This window comes from Marmota monax, unplaced genomic scaffold, assembly GCF_021218885.2.
Source record: "Marmota monax isolate L192 unplaced genomic scaffold, Marmota_monax_Labrador192_F-V1.1 WCK01_AAM20220418_F8-fsc01086, whole genome shotgun sequence".
In the NCBI taxonomy this organism is placed as follows: domain Eukaryota; kingdom Metazoa; phylum Chordata; class Mammalia; order Rodentia; family Sciuridae; genus Marmota; species Marmota monax.
The window spans coordinates 89,294-100,930 of NW_026693970.1; the positions used below are offsets into that span (position 1 = coordinate 89,294).

General features: G+C 42.0%; 2 pseudogenes; both read right to left on the reverse strand.

Moving 5' to 3' along the window:
- Positions 1-331: 331 nt before the first annotated feature.
- LOC124106403 (ras-related GTP-binding protein C-like) lies at positions 332-3,687 on the reverse strand (annotated as a pseudogene).
- A 4,948-nt stretch (positions 3,688-8,635) lies between these two features.
- LOC124106404 (serine/threonine-protein kinase PLK4-like) lies at positions 8,636-11,500 on the reverse strand (annotated as a pseudogene).
- Between the last annotated feature and the right edge of the window lie 137 nt (positions 11,501-11,637).

Sequence of the window (11,637 nt, forward strand, 5' to 3'; positions counted from 1 at the left end):
AACAAATATAACAAGAGATTATTTGCCTAAGGCAACTGGACATTGGGGGTCGGGCAAAAGCACCAATGGATACATGTCACATGAATTCAATCACCAGGAAAATATGAAAAGATAGGAAAATAACTTCTCAATTTCACCAGGCTTACAAGATAGCTTGGAATTCAACAAAGAAGAGACCGTAATATTTCAGAACTAGGAATGGTCCTATCAGTAACAGAAAGGTATGAGGTTGTAATGACAGAGATGGGAATATATCTTCAGGGCTCTCATATCGAACACACATGTTGTTTTTTTAAGGGAGGGATCTCATTTCAAATATACATATTTTTACCTAACATGGATTTTTTTCTAGCCCAGCATCTGCAAGGTCATCACTGGCCCTCTGATGAGTGTCCCTCTTTGTTTCTATTTTGTGAGAATCAGACAGACCAACAACTTTGGGAATAAATCCCTCAAAATGCATGTCTGGCTTAATTTTGTAGGCTTTATTTTTTTTAAAAAACTATTTATTTTAGTTGTACACAGTACCTTTTTAAAAAAAATATTAATTTTTATATGGTGCTGAGTATCAAACCCAGGGCCTCACACGTGCTAGGTGAGCATTCTACCTCTGAGCCACAACCCCAGTCCCAACTCTGTAGACTTTAGAAACAGTAATGTGAAGTCTTGTTGAGGCCTCCCTGTAGTTATCCTGTAAGTCAGAAAAATTTTTTATGAAAAGAATCTTACAAAAGGCAAGGAATGAGTTAAGAAAGTGTCAAACTAACTCTTTCCCCAACCACAGAAAATACATTACACTATTTATTCAGAAATATCCTAACATTCAAATATACTAATAGTTAGTTATTCCACTTCTTAAGATAAAAAATTAAAATCTCAAATTAATGCCTCAAATTTTAATACTGATAATATAAAGGAAAGGGGAAATGAACAATTCTTCCAAATATTTTTTAAAGCAATCCTAGCTCTGCCATTTATTAGATGTGTGAATTTAAACAAGTTGCTTCAACTCTGATTTCTGTTTACTTATCTATAAAACAGGAATTACAATATTAACTTCACAATGTTGTGAAGATTAAATTAGATCATGTATGTGAAAGTTCCCAATATATGGTCTATTACTCAGAATGCATTCCTAAATAATGTATCAGCTATGAAAAGTAAGATTCTTAGTAATAGGGTCATGTACCATTCATCTGACTACTTGGCACACAGTAGGCCCTCAATAAATGCTTGTTGGACTAAATTCAATTTGGACACTCAAGAAAAATAATCACTCTAGTATATGACTCAGTTCTTTCTCATAGTCCATCTTATGTTATGGGCACTGACAGGATCTTTTTGATAAGTTGTAGTACTACTATAATAGCTAATAGTAATGTGTAGCAAAATTTACTGGAAAGCTAATGCTAAGTGCTCATTAACTAGGGCTCAGGATGTAAACTAAATCTCCTAACCAACTGATTCTTTCAAATTGCAATGACATGCCTGTTCCAAAAGCACCTCTGCAATTGCATCGAATACTGTTATGGAATCTGCTGGTAGAGAAATGAACTGCAAACAAATGACAATAAGACGAACAATTTTCCATTGTTTCTACATATTTTTGCCACCAGGGAAGAGAAGTAAACATAATTATTTCTAACTACCTGTGCATCAATAACATATATAAATGCTCTTGTTCCCCTGAATATAATCTTGCTGTCAAAGGTTGGGTCAAAAAAGTCCATCGGCCCAGGAAAATCCCAAACCTGGAAATTCACAAAGTAGCTATTGGAAATGTCATGTTTATAAATCTTGTTGGTGCTCTCCAAATAGAATGGGTGACATCTTATAAAACACTGCCTGCTAGGAGAAAAATAAAATGTTATGTCTTGTCAACTTCAGAATTTAAATTTAAAACTCCATCCTGGATTAACATTAGAAAACTTGATCTTTTGGCATAAACAAACAAACAAACTAAGGTAAAAACTGAATGTTTATAAATGCATTGGTACCATCTTTCTTTTTACTTATAGCTAAGGAAAACACTAAATCATTTTCCATTCAATCTATTTTAAAGCTGAAACGTTTTATGCTATTTTCTCTGCAACATACTCAGTACTAGCATTAGCACTCTATTGTACCCACATTGTTGTTGTTGTTTTATGGGGGTTGTTTTTTTGGTTTTGTTTGTTTGCTTTTATTGGGGATTTATACTTGCAAAACTCTAATTTAATATCATGAAACTTTTGTAGCAAAATTTTCAAAATTTTTGAAGTTTTGGTCATTCAAAAATTACTCCAATGCCTACCCCAGGCTCTGAGGAATAATAAACATGAAATCTTCCCTCATTAAGTTTGCACTCTTGTGGAAAAAATAAACAAGGAATGTAATTATACAGAAAATGTCCAAAACATGAGGGGGACTTGTGGGAGCTGATAGGTTAGATAGGCAACACTCTTGAGAAAAGAAATGGTAAATGCAAATAATAAGAATCACAATATTCACAATCCATACAACCATAACATAAAATTAATTTGCCTCACCGTTACACTGTAGAAAAGAAAATTATTTCCAAGGTTTTGTAACAAATGGGAGGAGCTAAAATCAGTTTGCTGAAAACCTATCATAAGTACACCCAAGTCTTTGTAGAGGTGAGAAGAAAAGTAAATAAAACACAGTAATAAAGCAAATTCAAGAGGATACTTTTTAAAAACATCACAACTTTGAAATATTACACAGACTTTTTTTTGCATAGACTTTTTCAACAAAGTGGAAAGGGGGAAATACTAGGTGTGCATAATAATAGTTTAGAAGTTTGTTTTGTGTGTAATGAGGATGAACGAAGTCAACTTTGCCTTTATTTTCCCCTTTACCAAACAGTATATAGTCCTCCATTCGTTTCTGACAGACCCAAAGTGAAAACAAATGGACAAATGTGTATCTGCAAAACATTTTCAAAGTTTTCAAAGATGTTTCTAACTACACATCTACAAGGCGAATACCACCAGTAACTACACTCACTAGGTCACTAGGATTTAAGTAGGTGGAGTGACAGTACCCAATTCCCAAAAGTGTTGGAGCCAAGATCCTCTGGAGTAGTATTTAAATGCCTGGTGCCTTACTCAAAACCCTTTTGGACCCTGCTCCCTGGGGCTTGGCTGGGAATCCCTGCAAACTCAGGTCACCTGAAGCAAGCCAGGACAGGAGATGGAATCCCACAAGTTCTCCTAGTGAGATCTGGAGAGTGTGTTTCCCCAGGGCCTGTGTCCCCATGGGAGGTTTCAGTCTGTCTCCAGTCAGTTTTGCCAGAGTTCCGGATCCTCGTGCATTTGGCTCCATGCCCACTTGTGGGAGTGTAAGAGAAAGTGCGCTGTGACGCAGGTGTAGGCCAGCATGACCATCACCCTCCTCTGGGCCTCCAGGTACCCGCCACCTGGGACACTGGAGGGGAGCTAAGGGAGGACAGAAGGACCCAACACCACCAACTCACCCTCTGAATGGAGGACTTGCGGCTGTGCAGCATCCCCAAGAGCAGAATCCTCCGCTTTGAGCTGTTAGGGGTCCCGGGGCCACCACCTCATCCTCCTCTCCACCAGAGAAGAAGTCCTTTGGGAACCAATCCACCCAGTGGGAACTACGTGTCAGGGGCGTCTCCTCCGCCCCCATACTGCAGGCACACGGTGGCAGAAACCAGAACACCATCGCCCAAGCCCTGACAAGCCAGGACAGACCAGGCGGTGCCACCGTGCCCCACATACCCACACGCCTGCCGCCACCGCCACTGCCGCTGCCGCCAATGCCTCAGACCTTCCTGCCGTGGCTGCCTCTGCCTCCCACCCGACTGCTGCCGCAGTCACCTCTGTACAGCTTGCCGCCACTGAGGCTGCTTCTGACCAGCCTGCCTTGGCCGCCGCCTATCCACCTGCCGCCGCCCCGCCTCCTGCTGCGGACGCCAGGCCGCCTGACGCCCAAGCCCCGCTGCCTGCCGCTGTGGCACCTCGCTGCCTGCTGCCGCAGACGCCCAGTCTGTCACCGCCTCCGGTTCTGCTACCACCGCTGCCGCAGGCCGGCCTGCCGCCACCGCTGCCCCGCCTGCTGCTACCTTTGCCTCACCTCCCGCCACTGGAACTACCGCCCCGCCAGCCGCCAATGCTGCCTCCTCAGCCTCCCGTGTCTCCGCGCCGCCGTTCCACATGCTCCCGCCCCGGCTGCTGCTACAGCATCCACCGCCGCTCCACCTGCAGCTGCTACCTCCTCTTCACCTTCAGCCGCAGTCGCCCCACTTGCCAGCGCTCCGCATCCCGCCGCTGCCCCGGCTGCCAAGGCCCCGCCTCCCGCAGCCTCAGCCCCGGCCCCGCTTCCCGCCACCTCCGCGGTCCCGCCTTCTGCTAATTAATTGCCTCTCCTCCCGCCACTGGAACTACCGCCCCACCTGCCGCCAATGCTGCCTCCTCAGCCTCATGTGCCGCCGCCGCCCCTCCACATGCTCCCGCGCCCGCTGCTGCTGCTGCGGACACCACCGCTGCTCCACCTGCAGCTGCTGCCTCCTCCCCGCCTTCAGCCTCCGCCGCCTCCGCCGCCCCACTTGCCTGCGCCTGGCATCCCGCTGCTGCCCTGGCTGCCAAGGCCCCGACTCCCGTGGCCTCAGCCCCGCTTCCCGCCACCTCTGCTGTTCTGCCTGCTGCTGCCACCGCCTGTTGCGGCTGCCATCGCTGCCCCTCCGCCTGCTGCCTGAGCTGCTTCTTAGGAGCTGTAAGGTAGGTGGTGCCTTGCACGTGCCCGGAATCTCCTGACTCCTGGCAGTGGGGCTGGGATGAGGATTCCTGAGGAGTGCGGCCCTGCCTCGATTCTTGCAGAGCTTGGTCCCTCTGCCCTTGGCCGGGCCCTTGACCACACGCACCATGGTCCTGCCCTGTAGCACAAGGCTCCTCACAGTGTCTCTACATTCTTCCGAGCTCTTGAGAGCACCCCACAATGGGAGATGCTTTCTGGGATTTGGGGGAAGAACTGATTGTTCTGCTCCTCTAATTATACCCGTGGAACCAATAATTACTGATGCCTTGATACTGAGTATCCAACAAAGGGCTTGAAACTGGAACGGATTTGGACCCTACCTGCCCTCAAAACTGCTTTAAGATCAAGAGATGTCGGACCTCTGCGAAAATTGCCTCCACAGATTAAAAAAGAATTAAAAATAATTAGAAAGCAAAAATTCCAGAAACTCTTCAAAATAAAAAATTCTAGAAACTTTCCAAAAGCAAAACTTGAAATGACTACATCCTACATAACACCCTAAATGCACACAAGTGAGGTATTGTGTAGGCACTCTATTGGATGTTTTATAAGTGGTCTGGAGATGATTTAAAATTATATGGGAGGTTATAGGTAGGTCCTATGCAAAGTCTATCCCATTTTATGTGAGTGTTGAGCTTCCACAGATTTTGGTATTGGGTTAGGTGGGTCATGGAACCAAACCTACACAGATACTGAGAGACAACTTATGTTGGTTCAAAGAAAATCTGATATTTCAGAAATGCAGAAAGTCAAAAGCAGAAGCCCTACTTCATTTTGGGGACCTGTGAAGTACATCTTTTCCTAACTTTCCTCTAAGTATTGAAATATGTATGCGTACATGTGTTGGCTTTTCTACAAATATATTTATCATTTCTATCTCATCCTTCCATTTGGGTCTTTCCTTATCATGACAGTGACTGTGTGTGAATGTATATGTGAAATGAGTCTCATTTCTTTCTTTCTGTTTTTGGTACTGGGGATTGAACTCCAGGGTGCTTAACCACTGAGCCACATCCCCAGCCTGTTTTAATATTTTATTTAGAGACAGGGTCTCACTGAGTTGCTTAGGGTCTCTCTAAGATTCTGATGCTGGCTTTGAACTGTCTTGACTCCTGCCTCCACCTCCTGAGTGGCTGGGATTACAAGTGGGTGTGTTTTTAAATGGTAACATAGAATTTCCACATATGCATGTGCCATAATTTTGTGATTGATATCCTATAGGTGAATATTTGGGTTATTTCCCAAATTTACTATTACATGTAACAGTGCACACTATTGGATGAGATACCATGTGGTTTAATTGGGTCAAATGGTGGTTGCATTCCAAGCTTTCTGAGGAATCTCCATATTGCTTTCCAGAGTGGCTGTGCCCATCCAAATTGATTTATTCTAAGCAAGTGTCTTCCCATGTCATTTAAGTTTAGAGGCATGGGGTTCTGTTTCCAAGGATGTCATGCCACTGTTTAAAATTATTGTTGAAACTCCAAATATGTGTAGCTTTTCATCCACCCTTCCCACACACAAGTAAATGAATATCACAGTATCTCACTGGATCTCCAGTGCCCATACGTGTTTGCAGCTGATGGCAGGGTTGAAGTTTTGTGGCAGAGATCAGACAGCACAGGCTCAGAATGTTTCTCTCTTCCTCATTTCTGATCCTTTTATCATTGGAGATGGAGCCCAGCAGCCTGCTTGAATCCTTAGGTAGTGTGACCCTAGAATATCGGTGGCATTATTTCTTCTCTCCATTAGGCACCAATAGCAAAAAAGCAAATTGGGAGCACACTTATAGCATCTGCAGTAAGTCTGAAGTTTGTGTGCATCTGTTGGGCTGCAGTGATGAGATGAATCCTCTTTGTTAATATGTGACTTGCAACTTGAAGCCTCCCCAGTCTCTGGATTATAAAGCAGGTTGCTCTGTGGGCAGCCTTTCAGCCAGAGAACACATGGAACAGAGCAAGGGTGAATCTGGGAATACAAAGAGCACACTGGAATTTTTTTTTCCTTTCCCTTTTGGTGGTGACTTTAGGTAATGGATGCGTCAAAACCTGGCTGATTCCATAAAGCCTTGCAAGTAAGGGCTGCTAGAAATGAGAGCACACTGAAGTATGTCAGCAAAAGAAGAATAAGGGGCTGCTCTTGTAACATGCACTCTAGTACCTTGACCCCTCTCCTAAAAAATATAGTTCCCAGTAAGGCGTGGTTGTGCATACCTGTAATCCTAGTGGCTCTAAAGGCTGAGGCAAGAGGATTGCAAGTTCAAAGCCAGCCTCAGCAAAAGCAAGGCTCTAAGCAACTCAGTGAGACCCTGTTTCTAAATAAAATATGAAAAAGGGTTGGGGATGTGGGTCAGTGGTTAAGTGTCCCTGGGTTCAATCCCCTGTAAAGGGGGGATTTTTTGTGTATGCTAATTATATAGAATAGTGGGTTTGTTGTGGTATATTTGAAAGTGCATATACCACAACTATGGCATAGACAAAGGGGTCAGAGGGAGAGATGAAGGGGTGCAAGGGGAGGGTACCCTGAATGAAATATATCAATCAGACTATCATGAATCCTATAAAGGAAGAAACTTTCAAGCCTACCACAGAACTAAGACTCTGTCTGTCACCAACAGATGGAGCTGGAGGGGGGGGGGGGCTTATGTCATGTCCCTTTGGCTTGGAAACAAATATTTCTTAACACCTTTTCAGAACCTAACACATAAATTGAGACTGAAATAGAAGACAGGAACTTATTATACTTGATCATGACCTGTTGGCATATTACTTAAGATCTATTGATTCCTTTCTTCTATAATTCCACAATCATAAAGAGAATTGGAATCATTTTGTTAAAAGCTAGAATGCTAGGTAGTGCTTGCCCTGGAGAAAATGTACCAGAAGTTTGTGCCTCAAAGAAGTGGAGTGGAGTTACAGCTACAAATCTGTTTTCTCTGATATCCATTTCTAGTAAATTGTTTTCACACTATCTGAGCATCTCTTAATTAATTGGTAAAATGAATTTCTGAGCAGAATTGAACTGTGGTCTGATAAGCCAGAAAATCCCCTCTTATTCACCCCTCACAAACACTCAGTTTAGCATTTTTACAAGGATTCTCCCCTCTTCAAAGTTGAAGAATGATTGTTGTTTTTATTTTATCAATCCACATATTTTAAAAAAAGTGTTTTTTTTTCTGTTTTGTTTTATACCTGAAATTGAACCCAAGGGCACTTAACCACTGAGCTATATCCCCAGCCCTTTTTCTGTTTTATTTAGAAACAGGGTATCACTAAGTTGCTGAGGCTGGCTTTGAACTTGCAATCCACTTACATCAGCCTTCAGAGCTGCCGGGATTACAGGTGTGCACCACTGCACCCAGCTAAACATAACTTTTTTTTTTTTTTTACTTCTTGTTATATTTATTTTTTTTTTAAATGCATTTGCCAAAATGTTTAAGCAGACACTGGTGCTACAAAAATAAATATAAAACAACTATACATGTTTACATATGTTACTTATAACAAATACATATTATTTACATGTTCAAAAATTCCAAACTACAGCATATTTTGTCCATGATTCTCAACATGTCTGGGAAGTAGAGAAACAATAAAAGCATAAATACACCACACACCATTTATATTTTTGCTTTTAAAAAAACATTCAATACAAATATACTCAGTAAGCTTGAGGGTATGTTTTCAGAGCAAAGTTAGGCATCCTATTGTACTCTGCGACCAATTATTTGTTGACTCAAATTTCATTCAGTTTTCTCTCAGCACACATCCTTTACTGTACAGATTAAAATTCTCTTTAATAGGCTTTCTGAAGAAGTTATATTAAATAAAAAGTCACTTTACTTGAAAGCCAACCAAAAAGTTATTTATTAAATGTAGGTATCTTTTCAATCAATGAAAACCAGGAGTTTCATTAGAAAACATCAACAGGATGGAAGAAAGACACTGTAATTTCTGTTTGATGTATTCCGGTAATTTTTCATTGTCTCCATACCTAGTTGTTTGACCATTTGGTGACGTGTAACTGATAGAAGATACTCCTGCCTGGACAACCAGCTGGGACCCATCATTAAACTGAACCCACACAGCTCCACTAGTTAACTGTGTAGCCCAACCAACATTTTTCATAAAAACAGACTTCAAAAGTTGTGCTGATGTAGGAAGACAATCTTTTAGATTATTCAAAGAGACGTTTGTTTCTGAAGCTGTAGTGGTATGGCCAAGTCCTTCAGCTGTAACTATAGAAGGATTAAGTATGGGTGCCTGGGTTGGAGTAGTAGCACTATTCATGATCAATCTACCCAAAGATGGTGCATCTCTTATTGCGTAGTTTAGATCCACACAAGGAGGTGTTGACAGGGCCTTAGGTGAACTAGTATTACCAGGTTTTCTTCCCACAATTATTGGGAAAAAGGGAGCACTCCCACTCTTCTTTTCCTCTCCTGAAATTACAGATTCCAGTGCTAAACAAATACGATGAGCCTCATTAGCATGGTCCATGTATATTTTTATTTCCTCTTTTAAGCTATGAATTTGATTTTCATCCTTTAAAGTGTAAGATTTCCCAGTCTTTTCAATTACTTGAATTAAATCTTCTGTTTTGTGTATTTTTGCTCCATCATAAAACCAAACCTCAAAATCAGCATCAGGAGAATTCTCCATCAAAATACATTTAGCGTATGTTGTAAAATAAGTGATTTTGGGAGATTTAGATCTTACAAACTGTACAAATCTGGAAGCATATTGATATTTTCGCCAGTATTTTTCTGGTAAATTGTCAAAGTTGTACCTACTGATGTTATCAGTAGGTAAGGGCGGTTTATCAGCAAGAGGAAAGCCTCTTCCATCATTTGGATAATATATAGTGATCATATTCCCATCACTAGATATTTGAAGTACTTCTTTCACATATTCTTGAGATGCATATTCCTTTAGAAGCTCCACACACACCTCCTCTGAATCAAGTATGCTCACCACAGCCTTTTTAGTTTTCTGTCTGATTGGTTTTAACCTGTGAGCAATCAAAGGAGACGTAATGCTTCACAATGTGTGTTTCTGATATCCCACTGTTGACTCCATACCCCTAGTCTTGATTTGTTCTGAAAGAGGATCATTCATTTGCAGATTTCCAAACCACTGTTGTACAATTTCAGTTTGAGGTGTCTGGTCTGAAAATGGAAAAGGACTTTTTCCTGGACAAAGATGATTCGAAAGTGCTTGGTTGTTATCAGGTCTTTCAAAAGATCCAGAACTATGAGATGTCTTTTCTTTAAAGAAATGAAAAATATTGACATTGCTGTTTGTGGGTGGATATCAGTCTTCATTTTCTTCTATTCCTGATCTTTTGGACTTTGAAAGTGTTTCTGCTGAGTGACATCGTTCCATTGTATATGTTTTTGCTCGAGATTGACTATTAGAAGTGCCAGATCTATCAGAGGAATGGGCTCTACGGAGGTATCGAGAATGTGGCCTTTCTTCTGCATCTTGAATTACTCTTCCTCTTCCACTGTTACTGGTTTCATGTGCTTGATTTCCCCACTGAGTACAAAAACTGCTTCCATCTCCTGAAGAAAAGTCACTTGAATTTTTATGCTTTGGAAATACAATAATTTTATTTGGAAGTGGCTGGCCAATCAAGAGTCGTCTTCTGTCAAGTAAACTACCACTTACACTGGTACTGGAAGAAGCTGTAACTGCAGTAGAAATTGTGGCATGTCCACTATCAATTGAGTCTTCTACAGTTCCTAAATCTTTACTTTTTGTTGAAGAATTTCGGGACATAAAAGGATGGTCCAATATTGAAGACAGACTTAAACGATCTGCTGGATTTCTACGAAGTAGCTGGTGAATAAGATCCTTGGCCTCTCTTGACAAAAATGTTGGCATTTCATAATCTGCCAATACAACTTTATTTAATGTGTTCTTGACTGTGTCAGTGTCAAAAGGTGGTCTCCCAATTAGTAATGTATAAAACAAGCAGCCCAAGGACCAAACATCAGATTCAAGTCCATGTGCACTTCGAGTTGCAATTTCTGGTGAAATGTAATTAGGAGTTCCGCATAATGTATAGTGCTTTTCATGTGGCATTGTCAATTGAGTTGCCAGCCCAAAATCGGCAATCTTGATATTCATATTACGAGTAAGTAAGAGGTTAGAAAGTGTGAGGTCCCGGTGTAATATGCCATGAGAATGAAGATACAACATTCCTGTGATGATCTGGTGCATGAAGTGTCGAGCTTCATTTTCTGAGAAAGGTTTCATTCTATTCTTTAGGTATCTGTTCATTTCACCATTATGACACATTTCTAATACCAGGTACACATAATTGTTATCTTCAAAATAGTTATATAGCTCCAAGATAGAGGGATGTTTCAATTGACAATGTATTTTCACCTCATTTTGGACTCGCTGTACCATCCCAGCTTTGTACATGGCTTTTTTATCTATCATTTTGATTGCAACTTCCAAACCAATGTGAATGGACTCAGCTCTGTAGACACCAGCAAATGATCCCTTACCGAGCAGATTTCCGACTTTAAAATCCTCGATCTTCTGGCCGATGCAAGTCGCCATATTCTCAGGCCCGGGCCGGCGCTCCCCGGGTCAGGTCCCTTTTCACAGTCCCTTCGAGGTGGAGCTCCAGGCAGCCAGCCGGTCGTGGTGCCCATCAGGCTCTACCTTCTAGGCCGCCGCTCCGGGCGACGACGCTAAAGCCACCGAAGGAATTCCTCGACACCATCCGAGGCTTGGGCGGTGCCTCTGCACTCCCATTTTGAAAAACTCCCGCCGGTGGCTGTTCAAGGGAGACTCTAAACATAACTTTTTAATTCCACTTCTACCCATGGGTGTATAAAGTCAG